At 39.0% G+C, this 21,366-nt stretch overlaps 1 protein-coding gene across 1 annotated transcript in view; it reads right to left on the bottom strand.

Annotated features, from left to right (window-relative positions):
* The window catches only part of Ddr (discoidin domain-containing receptor 2), a 385,161-nt gene that overhangs the window by 318,767 nt on the left and 45,028 nt on the right, over nucleotides 1-21,366 (bottom strand). Inside the window, exon 2 of the mRNA XM_078185212.1 lies at nucleotides 20,563-20,615. The gene's annotated coding sequence lies outside the window, so the exon portion shown is untranslated. The remainder of the gene's footprint in view (nucleotides 1-20,562; nucleotides 20,616-21,366) is intronic.

The following is a 21,366-nucleotide window of genomic DNA, read 5'->3' as shown; positions in this document are numbered from 1 at the left end:
GGATTGGAAAGGAGTAATTTTTTACGAGCTCTTTCCTCAAGGTGAAACAATAAATTCTACGAAATACTGTCATCAACTGGATCAATTGAAAGCTGCCATTGCAAAAAACGGTCGGAATTAGTGAACCGAGGAGACGTTGTTTTTCATCACGACAATGCGAGACTATATATTGCGTTAGCGGTAAGAGAGAAGCTCTTACAGTTTGATTGGGATGTGTTACCGCATCCTCTATACTCTCCAGATCTAGCTCCTTCAAACTACCACTTTTTTCTGTCATTAAACAATTCTCTTCGCGATAAGCGCTTTTTAAGCTTTTTAAGCCAGGATTATTTCTTGTCAAAAACACAATAATTTTGAAAAAAAGGTATAATACGGCTTCCTAAGAGATGGAAAAAGGTGATAGAACAAAAGGGTTCTTACATAATAAAATAAATAACATTTTAAACAGAAAATATTGTGTATTCATTTCATATTAGAAAAGAGAAAAAAAACTTATATACACCCATACATTACTCTAGAATTGTCTGTTCAGCAATCATGTCGCAAGGGCTCTGCTTATACAGGATGGTCCACGCAATTTTTATCAATGCATTGCCCAGCCCGTTCTCCTGATTTAAGTCCCTTTCTTCAAATCCCATAGATTCTATAGAGAATCTGAGAGAAAGAATGTGCAGCAGTGACTGCAGATAATTTAAATACAGTTATGCAAACAATAAAAGAACGTTATCAGAAATGTTTAGAATGTAATGGAGAAGCGTTTGAGCATTTTCTTCAATAAAAACATTTTTTGAAAATATCTCGAGACCCAATAATTTTTATGGCATGGCACCCTAATCATGTTTTACGTAGAATGAACAGAAAAATCGATCTGTGTACAAAAATATGCACTTCTATTTAAAGAAATGATGCAATTGTTAGTTGTGCATGCACTATTGCATGTAAACAAAATTAAAGTGCTCTTTGAACCATTTAGCTTTCTCCTTTGGCATTTTTTCATAAATAGAATAATAACGAAGTTATGACTTGTAACAATTACGTGGATCATCCTGTATAATAGAGATACACCTTTCACACACATTCAACATTCTTATTTCTTCCGTTCTCCAGACATCTGTGTAATTGTTCATAAAGCAGTTCATTTGTTGCTGGATACCACTAGCATCCTAGGACGATGATTCTCAATTGTCATCTATATTAGTTCACCGTTTGTAAAATTTGTTGCTAGAATAGTTAACTGTCGCGCGTATTTAGAGTCGGCCACGAAAATATTGGATCACTTTGCGAAACGGAATAACGTTTTTAAAATTGGACCAGCGGCTTGAACGTGTGTTTGGAAAACAATTTTTGGTAAAATTGCAATTGGTTCGAATGATAGAAATGGAAACATAAAAAAGTTTGGGAACATGTTTCTTCAATTTCCTTTTTTCATGCTAGTAATTGCTCGGACCAATTTCATAAAAGTTATTCCATTTTCAAAATTGTTCCAATGTTCGCCTGTATCACGACAAAGTCATAAACATGTACAGGTCATGCGTTTGACAATAGTTGACAATCGAATAGATTAATTCTGTAATATCTTAGAAATATTAAAAATGTATTTACATAGATTCAACATAATTTTTTATACCGAGAAACAAATTTGTTATGTAGTTTCTGGTAAAATTTCATTATCAATGTCAATATATAAGGAATCAATTTCTTATATTATTTTTGTTATTTATTCTTCTGTTATCTTTTATTATTTGTTCTTATGTTATTCCGTATTATACTTTAACTATTAATTCGTACCAGAACAGTGAACGGGGAGTGGATATAATTACGGAGTCTACAGTTTCAATCTGCTGTTCTCGCACAATTTTGGAATTTCATTCACGAAAATTGGATTTAACGAGCATTCTACATACCACGCGAGTACATTATAAATATCATCTATGAAATGCACGCGGGTTTGTCTTGCATTTCATTCGCACTGATGGAGGAGGTAATATAATAATGCGGTAGAACATGGAACGTAGGCTCCCGTAGTGTAGCGCCGCCGGCAATTTGCAAAATTTATCTCGCAGCGGCGTTATAAAATCCATGAACCGATTTCATTATGCGTCTACAAAAGACCGACTATGTAATCTTTGAGCTGCGTTATTGATCGGTTGCTCCGCCGTCACGATATGCACTTTGATAATTTGCAGGTTAAATGGTCGCAGTGGTATTCATAAATATTTTATACGACTAGACAATTAGTGTATGGTATATTAAACTGGACCAAAACTTCTATTAATAGGCCTAGTGGATTAAGGTGCTCAAAATTAAAATTTTTCAATGACTATTGCGTCGTATATGTAAAATTTCAACCCTCTAACCTGTGTGTGAGGGTAATTACAGTTACAATTTTCAATTTTCCGATTTTTTCTTTGGTTTTACATTTTCGATAAGCACAATTTGCAACCCAAAAATCTGAAAAATATTTATAATATGTGACTTGATGTCTAAAATAAGCCATATTAATTCAACATTTTAAAAAGTCACTGAAAGGAAGAAATGGGCGGAAAAGTATGCTATCTAATTTACACTGTTACTATCGATAGGACAAGTTACGGGGTTGAAATTTTGCACAGACGGTGTAACAGTCATTAAATTGCCCTCTAAAGGCAATTTTGACCATCTTAATCGGCTAGGGCATTTTTAAACTTCAAGAAATTTAATAATACAAATTAGACAGTAGAAATACAGACAAACTAGATTTCAGACTCGAATTTTTGAAAATAGATAACTGGAAACTCGTAACACATTATTTAGGTGATAAGAGATTGATTAGTAAAAAATAATAGCGTCTTCATTAGACAAAAGACAAATTAGAGTCTAACGATAATAAAAGACTTCTTTTAATTTCATACAAATAGCTTTTTAATTAATAGAGCCTTGGATTTATGATTAGATTCATAAAACTGACAGAATTCTGAGTGGTTTTATACCAAGGTTATGTAAAGATTATGGCCCATCATCCAACAGCCACCACTCGCGTCTTTTATGACCTATCCTCTGGGTCAGGAGCTGTGACTCAACCTAACCACTTTAACCTTCAGACCTCGCACGCTCCCTAAAATCTTAAAAATTTTAAATTTTATAGACCTTAAATTTATAACGTTGACTTTCACAATCTTCGCTACATGCCCATTTCTTATCACTAAGGAAATTCTACAATGCAAGATAAACATGGTAATCGCTTGGTGCCAGGTCTGGACTATATGATGGATGCATCAAAACGTCCCAGCCAAGCTCCTGAATTTTCTGACGAGTCACTATAGACGTGTGTGGCCTGGCGTTGCTTGATGACACACAACACCTACCCTGTTGGCCAATTCTGGCCGTTTCTGGTCAATCGCTAGCTTCAAACGGTCCAGTTGTTGACAGTAGAGATCCGAATTTAGTGTTTGATCATATGGAAGCAACTCATAATAAATGATTCCTTTCCAGGCACAGCAGAACCTTCTTGGCTGTTAGTCCTGGTTTGGCTATCGTCTGACCTGCTTCACCAGGCTTTGACCATGATCGTTTTCGCACAACGTTGTCGTATGTGATCCATTTCTCATCCCCAGTCACCATGCGTTCTAGGAATGGGTCGATCTCATTCCGTTTGGCCAAAACATCACAGATGTAAATTCGAACCATCATGATTTTTTGTGTTAATTGATGTGGCACCCAAACGTCGAGCTTCTTTCTAAATCCAGCTTTGTGCAAATGGTTTAAAACCGTTTCGATGGTCGATCTTTAGCTCCCGGATGATGCTACGACTGCTAACAAGCCGGTCAACTTCGATTATTTCTGTGATTTTTTCAACATTTTCTACGACAGGCGTACCTATACGAGGCGCATCTTTAACATCAAAAATACCTAAACGGAATCTACCAAACCAAAGTTGCGCGTAATTGGCTGTTACAGTATCGGAAAAATTGTAAAATGTACCGAATTTTCTCTATGTTGACTTCCATTTTAACACCCTGTAGTTCGCAACTCAATGGACCAAACAAAAAACAGAAAAAGAATTTTTGTAGTGCGAAATGTCACCTTTCCAACGAGCATAAATTTGAAATTGTTTGACCGATACTTTAATAGATATCGTTCACTACAGCCGTCTACCAAAAAAATAATGGATTTCTTTTTCCCCAACCTAATATTTATCGAGTTCGCGCGGTTGCTGATCATTCGTGTCGATGCGATCAAGATGAACATTGAGTTCGACTCGTGGGCGAATATGACACCATATAACAGCAACGACTCTACACTGTTCGGGATTGGGACCATCAGATTCAGAGCTCTCTATAGCGGATCCAACGCGATCGGAATTGCCCCGTATCAACTCCCTTCGGCCCAAATGAACCATTCAATGGTCCACAGATCTAGAGTAGACTGTATGAAACCCCGCGGGTTCAATATAATCTGTATCAGTTCCCACGAGTTCGGTATCGTCTGTCGCGAGTCCCGTGACTCTGATACTGTCTAAATTGATTCCCACAGGTCCAAAGTTGGCCGTGGCATAACTCACCAGTATCGTCTGTACAGTCCTAGCAGCACTGTATGCACCGTGTACGCCACTCCACAACATATCTTACGTTTTCGAAAGTTCCATGGTGACATCACACACATTGATAATCTGCACGCTTGTGCTCTCTGGGTATGGGTCCTCTTTAAACTATAAGACTCTCTGAATTTTCATATCAGGTTATTTTTACACTTTCTAAAATTTTATGGATGTTCTAAATGGAAACCGTACAATGAGTGCGTTGAGGAAGAAATTTTCATTCAAAATTGGTGTAAAAATATATAAGTAATCTTTCAGTATTATAGAAATTTTTCTGTATAATATAAATGTTGAGAAAAATGTACCATATATAAGACTGTTAAAAGTCTTACCGATGTAGGCAAGCAAGCGACGAGGTAACTATCAGTTTGATAAAACCTCAAGTAATTAAGCAAAATAAAAATGCCACGATCGAATGTACAATTTCTGATCAACATGCGCATGCTAAGAAAAGCTGTAAGAATTACTGAAAATTAATCCGAGGAGATTTGTTGGTTAACCGAGTACACTGCTACTTGTGGAAGCTTCCCGGTATTCCACAATGCAGCATCCACAGCTGGGGTTGACGTAGTCGCGCATTAAAGAACCGGAAGTTCGAAACAGGCGCGAATGACAATGACGAATCGTACACCCTGCCACGGACCTCTTAATAATTAGTCGACGTTCTTCGAACGGATCGCGATCGGGTTGTCGTCCGACAGGGTCGGTGTTATTCCCCGGGGTGGTATCGGCCGGAAGGAATCAGCACGATCCCGGTGAACGACCTCACGATGTGTACATAGAATAGCCACGGAGGAGACCATCTCCGATTACGCTCGAAGATCGCCGATTTCGATCTCCGCGTCCACTCGTGCAGACTCGATCCCCGAGAATCCCGGTGTCGCGCCTTCCGTCCCGTGCAAATCTTCCGCCGCGTCTCCCCCGTTTTCTGCGAGCGTCGCCGATTGTTTTCGCTATTACCGTTCCGTGTCCACGAAACAAATATTTATCTTGCCAGAAACCAATCCGCCGCGATGAAACGGCTCCCACGGAGGAGATCGCCTCTTCCTCGTGCTCGATTCCAGAAGAGCGTGGCAGCGTCGAACGTGTTCCCGCGCGGCGGAATAAAAGCGAAATCAAATCACCGGACGGTTTCACCGCGGAACAGATTATTGTTAGAGTCGGTTATGTACCGCTCCGAGGTTTATAGTACCTGTCATAAATCCTTGGACGATCCTGTCTAACCAACAGCTGTTAAGCACGTGCAGCCCGGAGCCTTGGTCTTCAAAACGTGATATACTATTGTCAGGAACACATGGGTCGAACGCTATGATCGCTCTCGTTCCAGATTATACCATGGGGGATTGACTAATAACGATTTAACCCTTTGGCTACGGCAGACTTTGGCACGCACCGGCCGTACGATACGGTACGAATTCACTCGCGACGTCCGCTGGGTACGACGAAGTTTTTCGTTCGACATGCGTTTCTGAGGAAGTATATTAAAATATTCAAGATAGTGAATTCTATTGGGTGAAGTAAAAAGTTTTGAGCGTTTTTCTTTAGATGCCTTTAGTGATTCATATCTCACGATGTATACGTTGCATTTTGTCATCCTAAACGCGATTTAAAGGCGATATGACACATCAAAAAAGTTGTGTAACAGTTTTTTGTTTAGTGAATTCAGTTGTTTGTTAAAGCGTTCCAAAATTGAGGTTAAAAAAGAGAAAATTCGATACATTCTTCAATACCACTACGACCAAGGGAAAAAGCGGAGCAGGCGGCCAAAAAAAATTGTGCTGCTGATGGACCCAATAAAGTATCGAATGCAACAGCAAAGCGGTGGTTTGAACGCTTCCGTTCTGGTAATATGGACGTCGAAGATGAGACACGTTCTGGTGGGCCACTCGTCGAAAATGTTGATAAATTCATGGAAATCATCGAGTCAGACCGGCATGGGAGCACTTATTCCATTGCTCAGGAACGGAAGATTAGCCAGAAAACCGTTTGGAACCATTTGGAACGAATTGATGCCTGCGATTCTTTGCTGAAGCGTAACGAAATCGACCCATTTTTGAAGCGAATGGTGACTGGGGATGAAACATGGGTCACACACGAGAATAACAAGCGAAAAAGATCGTGATCCAAGCGTGGTAAGCCGGCACAAACGATCGCCATGCCCGGATTAACGACCAAAAAGGTTTTACTGTGTGTTTTGTGGGATTGGAAAGGAATCTTCCACTATGAGCTGCTCCCATCGGGACAATCACTCAATTCGGACATATACTGTTAACAACTGACTAGACTGAAGCAAGCGATCGACAAGAAGCGTCCAGAATTGGCCAATAGAAAGGGTATTGTTTTCCATCAAGACAACGCCAGGCAGCATACATTTTTGACGACACGCCAGAAGCTCCGATAGCTGGCATGTGAGGTTATATCGCACCCGTCGTATAGCCCAGACCTGGCACCAAGCGATTATCACCTGTTCAAGCATTTGCAAAATTTTCTTGATGATAAAAAAACTGGCCTCGAGAGAGGCTTGTGAAAATGAGCTGGTCAAGTTTTTTACCAATAAGGACAAGGATTTCTTCAATCGCGGAATTATGAAATTGCCTTCAGAATGGACAAACGTTACCGCACAAAATGGCGCATATTTTATATAAATCGGATCATTCTAACTTTGTTAATTTCACCGTCGAAATAAAGAGAAAAAAGGCTCAGAGCATTTTACTTCACCTTATATTACATTAAACCAATATTACTTGAAGTGAGGATTAAAAAAAAGGTCTACATTACCATAATGAAATTTCATCTGTTTCGCTGGGACACTCCGTATAACGATTAACTTCCTTCGAGACAGTGTTCTTATGGCAGCACACCAAGCGCAAGTGTAACAAATTTTCGATTATGCATTCCTCCAATGTCAGAATTCTTTATTATTGTAAAATATTTAACGTGTATTTAATATGTTTCAATCAGCTCGGTTGCATAAATGAATAAATATTAATTCTGGCAAACACACGTTCACATATTGTAATAATCAGTTAGTATACGTCGTTGCGATGTAGTAGTTTATCAAGTAACACTGAACATTGCGAAATGGTAATTTCCAGTTTACGAGAAACCAAATCGACAATCGAGATCCGCGGTCGCAGTGCAGAGACTCTCCTTTGATATGATCTTTCAAGTTACATTCGTGTGGGTAATTTTATGCGTTAGACTATAATACTAAAACCCCATTCTCACTCCTCCGGCGAGAATAGCGCGAGCTTGAGAGAGGCGTTGCAGGAACGGGCACAAATCTTCTGGTCATTTGCATTCCTCTACATCGAGTAATGTTGAATAGAGCTTTTCGGGTATCGTTCGATGCTACCCATTGCCGAATATTTCTCATTTAAATCGTTTTCAACGAAAACAGTGATTTTCCTATGTTTTATTGTGGGTGTCTACGCAAATATTAGTTTCTATGAGCCAGTTCAGTGGAGCTGGAATATATTGTGTTAAATATTCTGTTCGCATAATTACGGAAGAAACGTGATATTACTTGCGGTTTTTAAAAAGATGAAATGCGTTGAACTATTTATATTACAAAATTGTCTGAAGTATAAATTACTATTAAATACAATAACCTTAGTTATTTAACTAAACCTTAGTTAGTTAAATAAATCCATTGACGGATAGACTACTGGGTAATGCTGGATGTCTTTTTTTTTTATTAGGCGCACGGCAACAGGGATTATACATCATAGGAGAAGCGATGCTTCCTATGCCACCTATGCCTCCGACATTGTTAGAAATGCTTTAAATTCGAAATGTCATAATTCGGTTCAAAAAAAATCATACAACAATGAAAATTAGCGTATTTTAAAGAGCAATGTTTCCTCTTTAATTTGTACTAATCATTTCTAAATTTGTGTTACCGTGGGATATTGTACATCGTAGGAAAAGCGATGCTTCCTATGCCACTGAGATTGTTAGAAATCCTTTAAATTTGAAATATTATAACTCGGTTCAACAAGATCGCACAACAATGAAAATTAGCGTATTTTAAAGAGCAAAGTTTCCTCTTTAATTTGTAATAATCTTTTCTGAATTTATCTTATCGGGAGAGATTGTACATCGCAGGAGATGAATCTATATACTTTGTAGATTCTAGTCTTTGAGAATTTCATTAAAATCAGGAAACGAGTACAATTATCCTTGCCAAAAAGTATCTAAACACCTTTTGGAACGATGTAACTTCTTAAAACTCAGCAGAATGATTCGAAAAATGTAGAACTCTCGTTTATAGCAAAGAATTAAGCAGCGACCAGTGTAATGTCCAGTCGACAATGTAATGTCAGTCATCCGGGATTGTTTATTTGTTTATGCCAATGTTCGAAAAGTCCGAGTTCAAAGTCCAGTCCCTCGATCTTATCCGATCGGTCGATTCATTTTTTCTTAGTTATCAAAAGTGTGATTATGGCTCCTACGTCCTGACACATTTAGACAATGCAGAATTTAGATATTTGGAATATAAGATCCGTGAGGATCCATAGACGAAGGCGGTCATGGTATCAAAATGGCAGAACTGCGTACAAATCCGGCCTATTTATGACGCGATTCTGTTTATATTTATATAAACTGAGACAGAATATGTCGCCAATCGACCAGGATAACTTAATTGTATAAAGAACAAGCGATAGATTCGAAATCGAATCCCGACCTCTCTATCTATCGATCGACCGACTCATTTTCTCCCACACCATGATGATTCTTGCAAGTATAACAATCGATCCTGCGCGGAGCGCCGTTGTTTTAAAATCAAGGATGGCGTAGGGAAACAGGAGCGGCGAATACAAAGCGCAAGATTCCGGCATAAAAGGCGTTAAGCTAAAAGCTTTAATCGTCTTATTGCGTGTTAAATCTCTTCTTTGCCCGGTCTTTCGTCGAAAACGCTTCGCGTACACAGAACCGGCGTCGACGCGGCCATTGTATCAAGCCGCAGCTAAACGCTTATAAGCTTCGGAATGTCAGGATTAAAAGCCCGGTTCCCGCTTTCTTTAGACCGCGCCTTAGAAACGCTCCTCCGCAGCTCGAACGTCACACGGACGGTCGCCGAATAAATTAAGAATTCGTAATAATATTTCGCGGCGAGTCGCGCGCCCGCCGGCCCCATTCCCGCGAATTTCAATTTCAGTTCTTCTCACGGTGGAATTCGGCGAATGCCGTGGGCATTCCGCTTTGATTCAATTAGTTGAATCATTGTTCCGCTGAATCGCAACTATTCTCCTTTTTTTTTTATTACCGCTTTTCGTTTCTAGATCTGGCATATCTCTGTATCGGTGCTAGTCGGTATTGGATTAAACTCATAAAACGCCTGCCCGTGCGAAAATGTTTCATTATTCTGGACGATGCGTACGGCGCGATTCTTTGGTACGCTATCGTTATAGGGGAGGCGTTGCTGCAACGTTTAACGTCGAAATGAATGCGGTTTCTTGCGCGAAAGCGGGTCGAATGTGTCGTAAAATAATTTAAAAATGCACAAATTTTGGCAGAATGTTATACTATAACATCGAATGTAGATTTTATTCATTTTTTTTTAAATCAAAATTCAACTCTTCTATTATTGATTTTTGAGCTGTTGGAATAAGCAGTAATTAATTATACATTTTCTGTATGTTTGATGAATCTATTAAGTGCAAAGATAATCCACTCGTTACGCACGTGTGAACAAAATGCAGCAAGTGATTCAGGATGATATTCTGAATAATTCGCCTATTCGAATCAGTTGTGAATTTTGTTAATAGTACTTTTCTACGAGAAAGGAGAAATAGCTCACGTGAATCTTTCTATTATTCGCAGATGTAGATTCAAGGCTTGAGATATTTCTCGCATATTGCGGGACACGAAAATACAATTCAACCTTTTCATCGCTTACCTCGGCAAAGATTTTCATGAAAAAAAGAACACACGAAACTCGCCTTCCTTTTTCTTCCACCGACCCTTAGCGGACCAGTGGTTTCACCGTGAAATCACCATTTTATTTTAGTTTTTCTGGCGGTTTGCTGGGTTAATGCAAGATTACTTTTAGCTTTTTACCGTCTTATATTTATATCGATACCTCCAACAGACATTATAATACGGATCGCAAACAGTTTGAATATCTTATGCAGTGCGATTGTGTGATTTGCGATGGTACGAAGGGGTTATTTCAATTTGGTCACGAGATATACTGTCTGGTTCTAGCATGAAGCAATCACGAGTCTAATTTATTCGAATAAAAAAATGAAGAATTGTTCGACTAATTTATTCGAAAGAAAATCAAGAATTATTCGATTAATTTATTTGAGTAAAGACTGAAGAAATAATCGACGAACTTATTCGAATGAAGAATAAAGAATTAATCGACGTATTTATTCGAATAAAGAATAAAGAAATAATCGACCAATTTAATCAAATAAAAAATAAAGTATTAATCGACGAATTTATTCGAATAAAGAATAATGAAATAATCGACCAATTTATTCGAATAAAGAGTAAAGAATTAATCGATGAATTTATTCGTGTAAAAACTAAAGAAATAAGTCGACTAAATATTTCAGATAAATGTATATTCGTATAAGCTCAATGCTAAACAGAGCCTCGTATATCTTTTTATCTATAATTGTAGTCGGCGCACAAATATTTATGAATGGCAGAATTAATTTATCTTTGTGTACTATTTTTCTGTCGCGAAACATTATTTCTTATTGTGAGCTAAAAAGATCGATGTCAACACAGAGTGAAAACAAATGGAACAGAGACTGTGTAATCCGCGAGCGTCCCACATTCGTCGATCGACATTAAACACTTCCCCGCCGCCTAGTATTTATATACGCTGCCATCGCTGCTACATATGTATATACTCGGTGGTATCTGCATGTTTCACTTCTGTCAAAGACAACTTTCATACACCCCCCCCCCCCTCGCGCCATTTACACGATCGCGGCCAACCGTAGAACTTCTCCAATTCTCGCTTAGACAGGCATATTCCGCAAATGAACTATATTTTCAAGCGGATTCTCAATCTGTATCCAATTATCAGCCTAATTACAGTGTCAAGCGAAAGTATCAGTAAACATTTTGGAACGTAGTAACTTTTCAAAAGCTACATTACATAACTTGCATCCGTTTAGAGATGTAGGTGAGACTTTAGTATACTGTAGAATGATTATTATTATTTTATCTTCGGTTACACCAAGTAATAGCGAAAATATAAAGAAAGGACTTTAGTCATTGCACAGTAAACTATTTAACATCTCTAAAATTTAACTGATTTAGTCCGGTTTTAATGAAAGTATTGCGTAAAAGTGGTACGAATATATACTTTTGTTTGTCACTGTATACCCATACTGTTAATATAATGTCGTTGTTACTCAAATCTTTGACATCTCTAATTCAAAGTTTAGCCAAATTTTACCAGTTTGACCAAATTAGACATTTCTGATAAGCAAATCTGATAAGCCACCGTATTTATGGAAAGCGAGTGTTTTTGTTTCATCGAATAACTAATTTCATAGTACCATTAGTCTGGATTTCTGTCTGCCTTTTGCAGCATTCACAAGGGGCTAAATATAAACGTTCACTAGCCACTTTGTACAAAATAACACGTAGACAGTGGTGTACACAGCTTTTAAAATTTCGACGAGATAAGAAATTGATCTATACTGTTATGACGATTACACATCGACATTACGATGTCGTTACTCAATTGACATTACTGCTTACTTATTGCTAAGCCTCTTGCGTTATGATTCCATTCACGCTGTGTTGATTAACATTTATTCGGTCTTAATACTTTCTTTAATAGCATTAGACAATTCTTTTAAATCGGATTAAATCTCTATTTTCTTGCAATCAATATTTTATCACTTTGGTAAAAGTAGACACACAATAAATATAAATTATTTTTTTCTCCTAAGAAAGTATTATAACCAAAATAGTACTTAGCATTGTAACTATGGAGAAAATGATACGGCAAGAGGTTAAAAATATTCCTATTTACTAGATCGTGCATAAAATCTTTATCACGAGTCTGACTCGTTATTATAGTGCAAGGAGTTAACTTTAGGATTTCGCTTTTCTCGGCCTCTATAGCCAAGTCATGTCATAAAAAAGGGAAAGTTCCGAAGGGTAAGTCCGACATTAGTTTATAACAGTGAGCACGCCGAAATCACACCTGGTGGAATTTCCCCGTCTTAGCTAAACTATTGCTGTCGCTCCCACCTTCCATACACTAGCAACCTCCCAAAAAGACACGCTAAGGCGCAAAGGAAGGGTGCCTTCTTTGAAACAGACTCGCTGATTGGTTATTATCAAAATCAAGAAAAACCAATCAGCGAGTATTAGAAATGCGTGAGAGGGGCAACAGTTTACTTTTAGAGAGAACCTGTTTTTAGAACATCAGAGTTGTCATAGAATCCGAGGAGCTTAGACCTCCCGAGCAAAGGTGTAACATAGTACCAGGCTAAATAAATATTTTTGACCAAGATCACATCATTCCACCATGATTGTGTTTTTGAAATAAATGCCTTAGTGAATGTTAAACGTCTCTTGCGATTTAATTTATTTATATATGGCTTTTTCCTAGCTACTGTACCATTATAACCTGCTTCTTTTAAGGCATTGCGAACTGTATCCACGTGTACTTTCTTCCCAATTTCTTCATATAATTCTGCAGTCAAAGTAGGAGCACTCAAACCCGGATGCAGTTTAATTTTCCGAATAATTGATCGCTTTTCACGAGCATCAAGAAGACGCGGTCGTTTTTTTGAGCGACAGATTCACTGCGATCTTCATTTTTATATCGTCTTATAATGTCCGCGACGGTACTCTTATTTAAGATTAATAATTTTCCAATTTCTCGATAATATATTACAAGTTGTCGGATGTCAAATAAGGTATTTTTATTTTTCCTACCCATTTTCACAAATTCGTATAGAAACCATTAAATATCTCAGGAAACTGATCCACAGGAATCAACTGAGCTGCGGCAAGCACTTGATGTTTACAAACAAGCAAACGAAGAGTCTATTTATTGACCTTCTAAAGCGAACAAAAAGTAAGATGTATCCTGGTGTCCGAACATTATTTCGACATTAAAACGGGGCCTAATTCCGTTTATAATTCATTATGTATGTAACAACGAAAAATAAAGTAAATAATTTTACATATTTGAGAACTAGGATATATACTTTAAACTATAACAGATCAGAAAATTCGGTATAACTATTTCAAATAAATATATAGAGCAACAATGACGCAAGTACCATGGTGTCCGAATATTAAATCGAGTAACTGTATAGCGTCAAAATTCGTCGCTATAACTGACGGCGCTGTGACGTCCCAACAGTGACAACTGTTACTTTTCCAACTTTTGTTCTTTGAATTTGCGAGATCTCGGGACTTGTTCTTGGGCAGTGGACGTGTCAAGACCGTCTACGGATGCACTGTATCTACTAGAAAATGTCAATGGTCACCGGAGCGCGGCAGAAGAAGGCCGGATAAGGTTAACAGGGAGCCGATCGGAAAACTCGGCCAAGTACTCCCGTGTTGTTCGTATTTCTGGTCACAAGGGAGGGTCGTTATCGGTCCGCGAAAGAACGGGCCGATTCCCCGGAGGAAATCCCGCGCGGCACCGACGTGGCCTTATTATTTCTGATACCCAGTCATCGGGCCGAACGATACCATCGAGATTTTCATCGCGAAACAACGCGTCTCGCCCGCGGATCGTTTGTAGGAAACGACGCGCAACCGTCTGCCACGTACCGCGGCGATCCCTGTCGATGGCTCCGCACAGCTCCGTTCCAATTGTGGCCCCCTCTAAAAGAACGTTTCCATGCGGTACCATCGTTCGACCGTATTTCCTCGGCTCCCGTAGCCACGCCCCGGGCCACGCCGCACCGTACAGAGCCAAAGGGATACGAACGATTTATACGGTCAAGATTGCGTATCACTGCGCCCGCAAGAAATCCTGGGAACTTCGCAGCACGCCGCCGCGATACAAAGAACCCGCCCGCCTGAAAAGCCACCGGGACTACACTCGGCCGTTCTCGGGACCAGAAATCGGCAGCTAGTATTGCCGGGAAATATCTCGCACGATAAAGCTCCACACCGGTTACCCTTTGCTACAATTTTACCACTTTTCAACGTCGCGACGGCGTTCACAGCTTCTTCTTCTTCTTCTTCTCCTTCTTCTTGCATAGAGAATTTTAACCGAGACCATTCACACGAGAATAAAATGAAAATCGAAGAGATTTTGTCATTATAAAAACCGAAGCAACGGATATGTTATTAGAGATTAATGTTCTTACATTATGCGTAATCCTAAAAAATCATTGTCTATTATTACTCGCAACAAGCCCATTGTTTTTTATTTAGTACAAACCTTATTCAAACAGCGACCATGCTAAACGTCCAGTAATTACGATAGAATTTTACGTCGAGCACGAAAGATGTGCACGAGCGACGGATTTTCTCGTTACGCAAAGCGTTTCAATTATTTCGCGCTGGAAATGAATTTCTCCTGTTCGCTCTGTTACAAGTTTTAGCAACATGTTGCAGATTGAACGTGAATCGCAGTCCCGCTAAGAAACGCACATTTCGTTTCTGTTCTGAATATTATTTCTAAGGAACACGGAGCTCGCTGCTGCCGGTGGAAAATCGCGCTGCCTCCAAGAGAAACATTTTCGAGCGGAGGTAAAATAATCATACTATGAACTATTTGCCGGAACTGAACTACGAATAGCGAAACGAGAATACAACTAGCCGTATCCCGTGCGAGATGGAGAAAGAGAGAGATAGTGACAGAGAGAGAGAGAAATAGTGAGAGGGAGGAGTAGAGGGCAGAGAGAATACAAGCCGATTAAATGCTTCACTTTCTTCCACCCTCCCCGTTCCCGACTCGCCGTTCGCTGGCTCGCCTTCTGCACTCTTCCCGAGATCAAGTCCGCCGGCCGGATACAGGGGAAAGTTCGCGGAAGCGAGATCAAGGATAAGTCCGTTGCAAATGTGTTAGCGAATTACGGAAGTTTCTCGTCGAAGAGGGTCAATTCACGGAAAAAATCCTTTTCAACGATGGCTACGTTGAATCGACCGGCTAATGCACGATCTTCGAGGCTAATGCACGATCTTCGGGGGCTAATGGAAACGCGTCAATTCGCTCTAATACCATTAACAACCGCCCCTCGCTCCCGATTCCTTGTTTTCTACCCTGCGAACGAATCTACGAATAATTAAGCCGACAAATCTGTTCTCCCGGGGGCGTCTGCTTGATTAATTGTAGTAGCTTCCCCCTTGCTTTAGATTTTGGTTGCGCAAGGGGGAAGTTTTTAGAAGCAACTTCATCGATTATTTCATTGAATTAAGCTGTTTCGCGATGGTTTCATCCATCCGGCCCGTGATTTCGGCAGTCGTTGATCAGACGTATTTAATTGTTAGCTATTGAGTTTGAAGACTAGAGTGAATTTGAACACTATAGTGAATTAGAACATGCTAGAGCGAATTGACGGTTCTTGATACATTATTCTGTAGCGGGAATTGTTCTGCAATTTTTGAAACTAATCGACTTTGGATAATTTGTATGACTTCAAAAATTACGAATAGTTATCCCGAAACACTAAAAATTGGTCCAGAAATGGCAGAAATGAGCAAAATTAGCATTTCTTTCTTTACAAATTTATTGAAAATGAAAATAATCTATTTCCACTTATAGCAATTAAAAATTATATTAATCGGCATTCGATAAACCGTTAATTATTTATAGAATGAAATTCCCAACTGTTAATTTTAATTCGAGAATGATTACTAAAACATTTGTAGTACCAAATGTGAGCTTATTTCTTTTTCTATGCATTATCTTTTAGTAATAACAGTATCAAAATTATACAGCAAAATTTTAGAGAAATTATTTATACAACTTTAAACTAATGGACAAAATCTAACGATTTTAAGATGTAATAACTTTTGAAAAATTGTTTTTTAAAAATTGTTTTATTTTATACAATAATTATTGTTAATTTTGTTTTGCTACTCCAAGTAATAGCAAAAGCAAAAAGAAAGGATTTTAGTAATTACACAGTAAACTCTTTAACATCCCCAAAAATTCAAAGAATTTATTGCAGATTTAAAACAATTATTGCGTTTTAAAAGCTGTACAAGGTTATGTCAAGGGGTTATGTAACCCCTTGCACTACGATTACCTTCACGCTGCGTTGATTAGCACTTATTTGTCCTTAATATTTTCTTTAATAACATCATATAATTTTTGAAAATAAAAATACTGTGAGTCAGAAAAATTGTTTTAGATTTACAATTAATGTGGCTTCGAGTACAAAGGGTTAAGCACAGTTTTTACTTAGTGCTTAGGGCAATCTTTATATATTTCAGCGAGAATAAGTGCAGGGTGTGTGAATAAAACACGTGTCTGTACTATTAAAGGTTACGTCTAGACATACGATCATCGGCGTAGTTACAAGCGAACTGATTAAAAGAAAAGGTGACCCTCCACTGAGCGTCTAATATGAGAGGGGCCACAATCTACCGTGACGACTATTACAGAAATGGCGATACGATCTACGTATTGCTCTTCAACAATATAAAAGATGACCAACTATGTGCGAATTATTGACGCGGCGTCTCGTACAACGAGACTGCCAGGGGGGACAGAGTGCTCGTACCGAGAGGATTATACCTGTGGATATAATTCAGTGTATCTAACGATTGTGTAATGTATCTAATGAAGTGAAAAAGCGAGCGAATAAAAGCGAAAGAGGGTCCACGGTTCGTGTGGACCGAATCGAAGACCGAAGCGTCCCGGAAGAGGCATCGCAATGTCAAGTCCCACGACGGGAGAAGGATCGGCCTGTGTAACCGTGTTTCTATTACCGCGGGAAAGAAAGTGGAAGAACGACAATGAAATACATGGAGGCAGCAGGACGGTGCCGCCGAGGCTTCCCCGTTCTGCGGAAGGCCACTTCTCTCCTCTTCAGGGACGCGAAGTTGCCTTGACTAATGCACGGTAATCGCAGGGTAGCTGACGAACACTCCGCAGACTTGACCCCCTCGACGACATGAATGATTCAGCGAGGGAACTGAGGGTGGAGGGTCATTATTGTTATAAAGGGGGATGCATTTTACACGGAGCGTGGCGGAGATAGAGGGCACCGTACAGATAAAGAGGAAGATGCCCGATAGGACGGTACACGGTGTCGGGAAACTAATGGTCATCCGTGTTGGGGCTGATTCTACACAGCGTGCCGCGTGAACGTTTGCAAAAATGAATGGCTTTAACTTCTGACGTTGTTACTACCGCAGTCCCACATGCCGCTAATGCATACTGCTTTACGACGATGACGAGCTGTTCGAACTTGGTACAATTTCTATTCCATTAGGTCTACCGGAAAGTCCTGTTCGCGAAGTGAAAGAATGTAATACATTTTTCATACATTTAATAATATTTATTATTCAATTTTATTTCGTTACTCTAGACAGTGTGATGGTAATTTGTAAATAACATATATGGAAAATGTTAGGCTGGAAACTATGAAACGGGCGCCGCAGCTGAACACAGACTATACAAGAACGCCCGTTTCATAGTTTCCAACCTAATGTATGTCTCGAATGAGCATATACATAGTTATTAAAACTTGATATGAGTTGCCATATAATATATGGTAAATGGAGGAGTTTGTCAAATAATTTCTCATGAAAATAGTTTTACAATTTCTACAACTCTGAAAGGAAAAAGTCATCTTAAGAGTACGTAATATAATTTTTTAAAAGTTTTCGGACGAGTTTCATGCCGGAATTAAATTCCACCTGATTTATAATATTACTATTTTACTTGTTCTTCATTAATTTTCATTTTCATTTCATTTTAAATTCTTACACTATAGCAGCCAGTTCATTTGCTGATTGTATTGTGTAAGAAGTATTGTATAAGAAGTAATGTATTGTATAAAGAAATCAACGTGGAATGGGTCTATTAAATGATACACAGCTAACGATTCTTTAATCAATTTTTCATTGCGCATAGCAATTTATTTGTAAATAAACACATTGCGCATAAAAGATGCAAGGCGATTTTTTGTTTCACTACGCAACTTGTGTATCAATGTTAATCTGCAATGGAGCGACAATACATGGAACATTAATCTCAGCTTTAGTAACATCAAGGTCAATGTCTCCTGTATCGCCCTAACTAGGTCATCAACCGCTTTGTCTCTTGTCGGCACCCTGTATCGACAATTCTTTATGATTAGACTGTGGATCTTTATGCATTTATGACACGCTTACATTTAAGAAAACGTATAAATTAACAATATCTAATAGCATTCTCATTTTCCTTTTACAATGTTTAATCTGCTTGTTAACGAAGGAAACTTTTCTTTTATTCTGATCCTCCCACGTGACATATAAAAATGAGAATTTACATAAATATCGACAGTCTAACTACAGTGTTATGTATATTGTTAATTGTACATGCATTGCTGCATCTAAAAAAAGTTTAAGGGCCTACAGATGTAGTGCTCCTCGAACCATTTATCTTTCTCCTTTGGCATTTTTTTATAAATTCAATAATAACGGAGTTATGACTTGTAACAATTGCGTGGACCACAGAATTTAATTAAAACAAGTGATGGGAATTTTTATACAGAATAAGAAGATTAAATGCATAATATAAGGGTTCTGTTAACAACTATTTGCTTTTCTAATCAGTTCGACGAGTTAAACGTCACACAGGGTCATTGTTAAATTCTGTAAATGTTTTCAACATTTTGCATTCGATCTATTAACTCTTTGCACTCGAAGCCATTTCAACTGGAAATTTAAAATTTCTGGCTTCAAGTATTTCCATTTTATATAACAAAATTCATTCTATGCATATGAAATTAAGTCTCGTGACTCTTATAACAGTTACACTTTTAACAATTTTTAAATCTAATCTTCGACGATATCTATAAAAATAATTTTGGAACATGCTACAACAATTATAATGGCGCCGTTGAGTCTCCACTAGAGTGCACAGGGCTAACTTTCAGCGTAAGTATGCAACAACCGCGGTCTAATTGTAAGGAATTTTCGAGGGGCCATTTCCGTCAAGCCAATTGACGGCAAAGTACCAATTTTCCTTGCACGGATCACGTTACTGTCTTTGCGCCCAGCGCAACGATCTGCGTTTATGGCTGAGGCATGTTGAAATTAGATTGATAAGACCTTAGGATCGCGGTGCCGGTGCCGGGTAGTACGGTCGAATAAAATTTAGTATTATTGCTCCGCTCGATAATGCACTCCCGGCGTAGATAAAACCTTCGGAATTCGATTAAGAATATAGTTTAAAGACGGTGGAACAAAGGTGCGCCAGCGAGGAATCGTCCGAACGAGGATCGTCCGCCGCGCCGGTTTCCTCGTTGCCCAAAGGTAGCTGCGCGCTTTCACCTCGTTCCAGGGAATTCCTGTCATAAGTCTCTTAGCTAAGTTGATTGGATCGGTCGGTCGCGGCGGCCGCATCTCGTAACCCCATTTTCCGGCGGGTAAAACCGAGCGGAATTTATCGTACGAGCCACCGTATATCGACGCCGCGGCTTAGATTTCGATTTGGTCGGGTGCGGGAGGGGGGGATCCGGGAGATCGGCGAATCACGCCAATTTTCGCGGGCCTCGTGAAACTTCAATTGTACAGGACGGATGAAAGTTTATGAAATTCATGAGGGGCGAACGCGGCGCCGCATCCGCCGTCGGTACACGTCGCCGGATCGTGCGCTCTGTATTTTCTCGTGAATCGTCCTCCCGACGCGGGAGTTTCCCACGGATTTTTGTATAACTTCGAGATCCTCGTTCGGGCTTAGTGACTCCTAAGCCGATCGGACGATACCACCGGGAACTCGATTTCCACGCGTGGACGCTGGCCAAAGCGTGACTCTCGTGTGTGTGCTCGCGAAAGGGCACAAGGGAAATTCAATCGTGAAAGAAGAGGATACGTACCCGTGTTGCTTGCGAGCGGTACGTTTCACTGCATGTTACGACGGCCGAGCACCCTGGAAACAGACACACGTGACGGTTTTAGTTGCCGTGGATCGTGGAATCGGTCAGAAATCGATCGCGAGAGACAGCTGTACACGACACTGGAGATATTAGGTTGTTTTCGTGGTAAATATTGGGTTGAGGAAAAAGTTCGTAGCGTTTCTATATTTTCTTTTATTTTACAACGATTTATTGCTGTTTTACAAAGTGTATAATATTCATTCCATGGAGCTGTTTCTGCTCTACAAAACTGTGCTAATCGTCTTTTAGAGTCATTTAATTTTTTATTCCTTTATTTATTTATTACTTTCACTTAATAAATAAAATAATAAATAATGGATTAATTTATTGTTATAACTATTAGCACAGTTTTATAGAGCAGAAACAACTCTATCGAATGAACATTATACATTCTGTCAAACAGCGACAACTCGTTGTAAAATAAAAGAAAATATAAAAACGCTACAAACTTATTCCCCAACCCAATAGTAGAGGGTAATGTGGAGATCGATAATATGGAACTAGATGACAAAGCTAAAAATCTTCTTTATAAGTATGATTAATTAATTTTACGGTTTTTCAGATCTAGAGATTTAACCCTATCGGTACAAGTTCCGGATATATCCGACGTCCATGTGATTACCGGTATAAACAGAATTTTATATAAGTATCTTCTGATATTAAAACTACGAATAACACGTTTTGTTAAAAAACATTATTTTATCACACACAGTTTTTATTTAACGCTTAGGAAAATCTTAAGGA

The sequence above is a fragment of the Augochlora pura genome, chromosome 7, assembly GCF_028453695.1.
Source record: "Augochlora pura isolate Apur16 chromosome 7, APUR_v2.2.1, whole genome shotgun sequence".
NCBI lineage: Eukaryota > Metazoa > Arthropoda > Insecta > Hymenoptera > Halictidae > Augochlora > Augochlora pura.
Note: the sequence above shows the minus strand (reverse complement) of the source record. Positions and strands in the feature narration are given on the sequence as shown.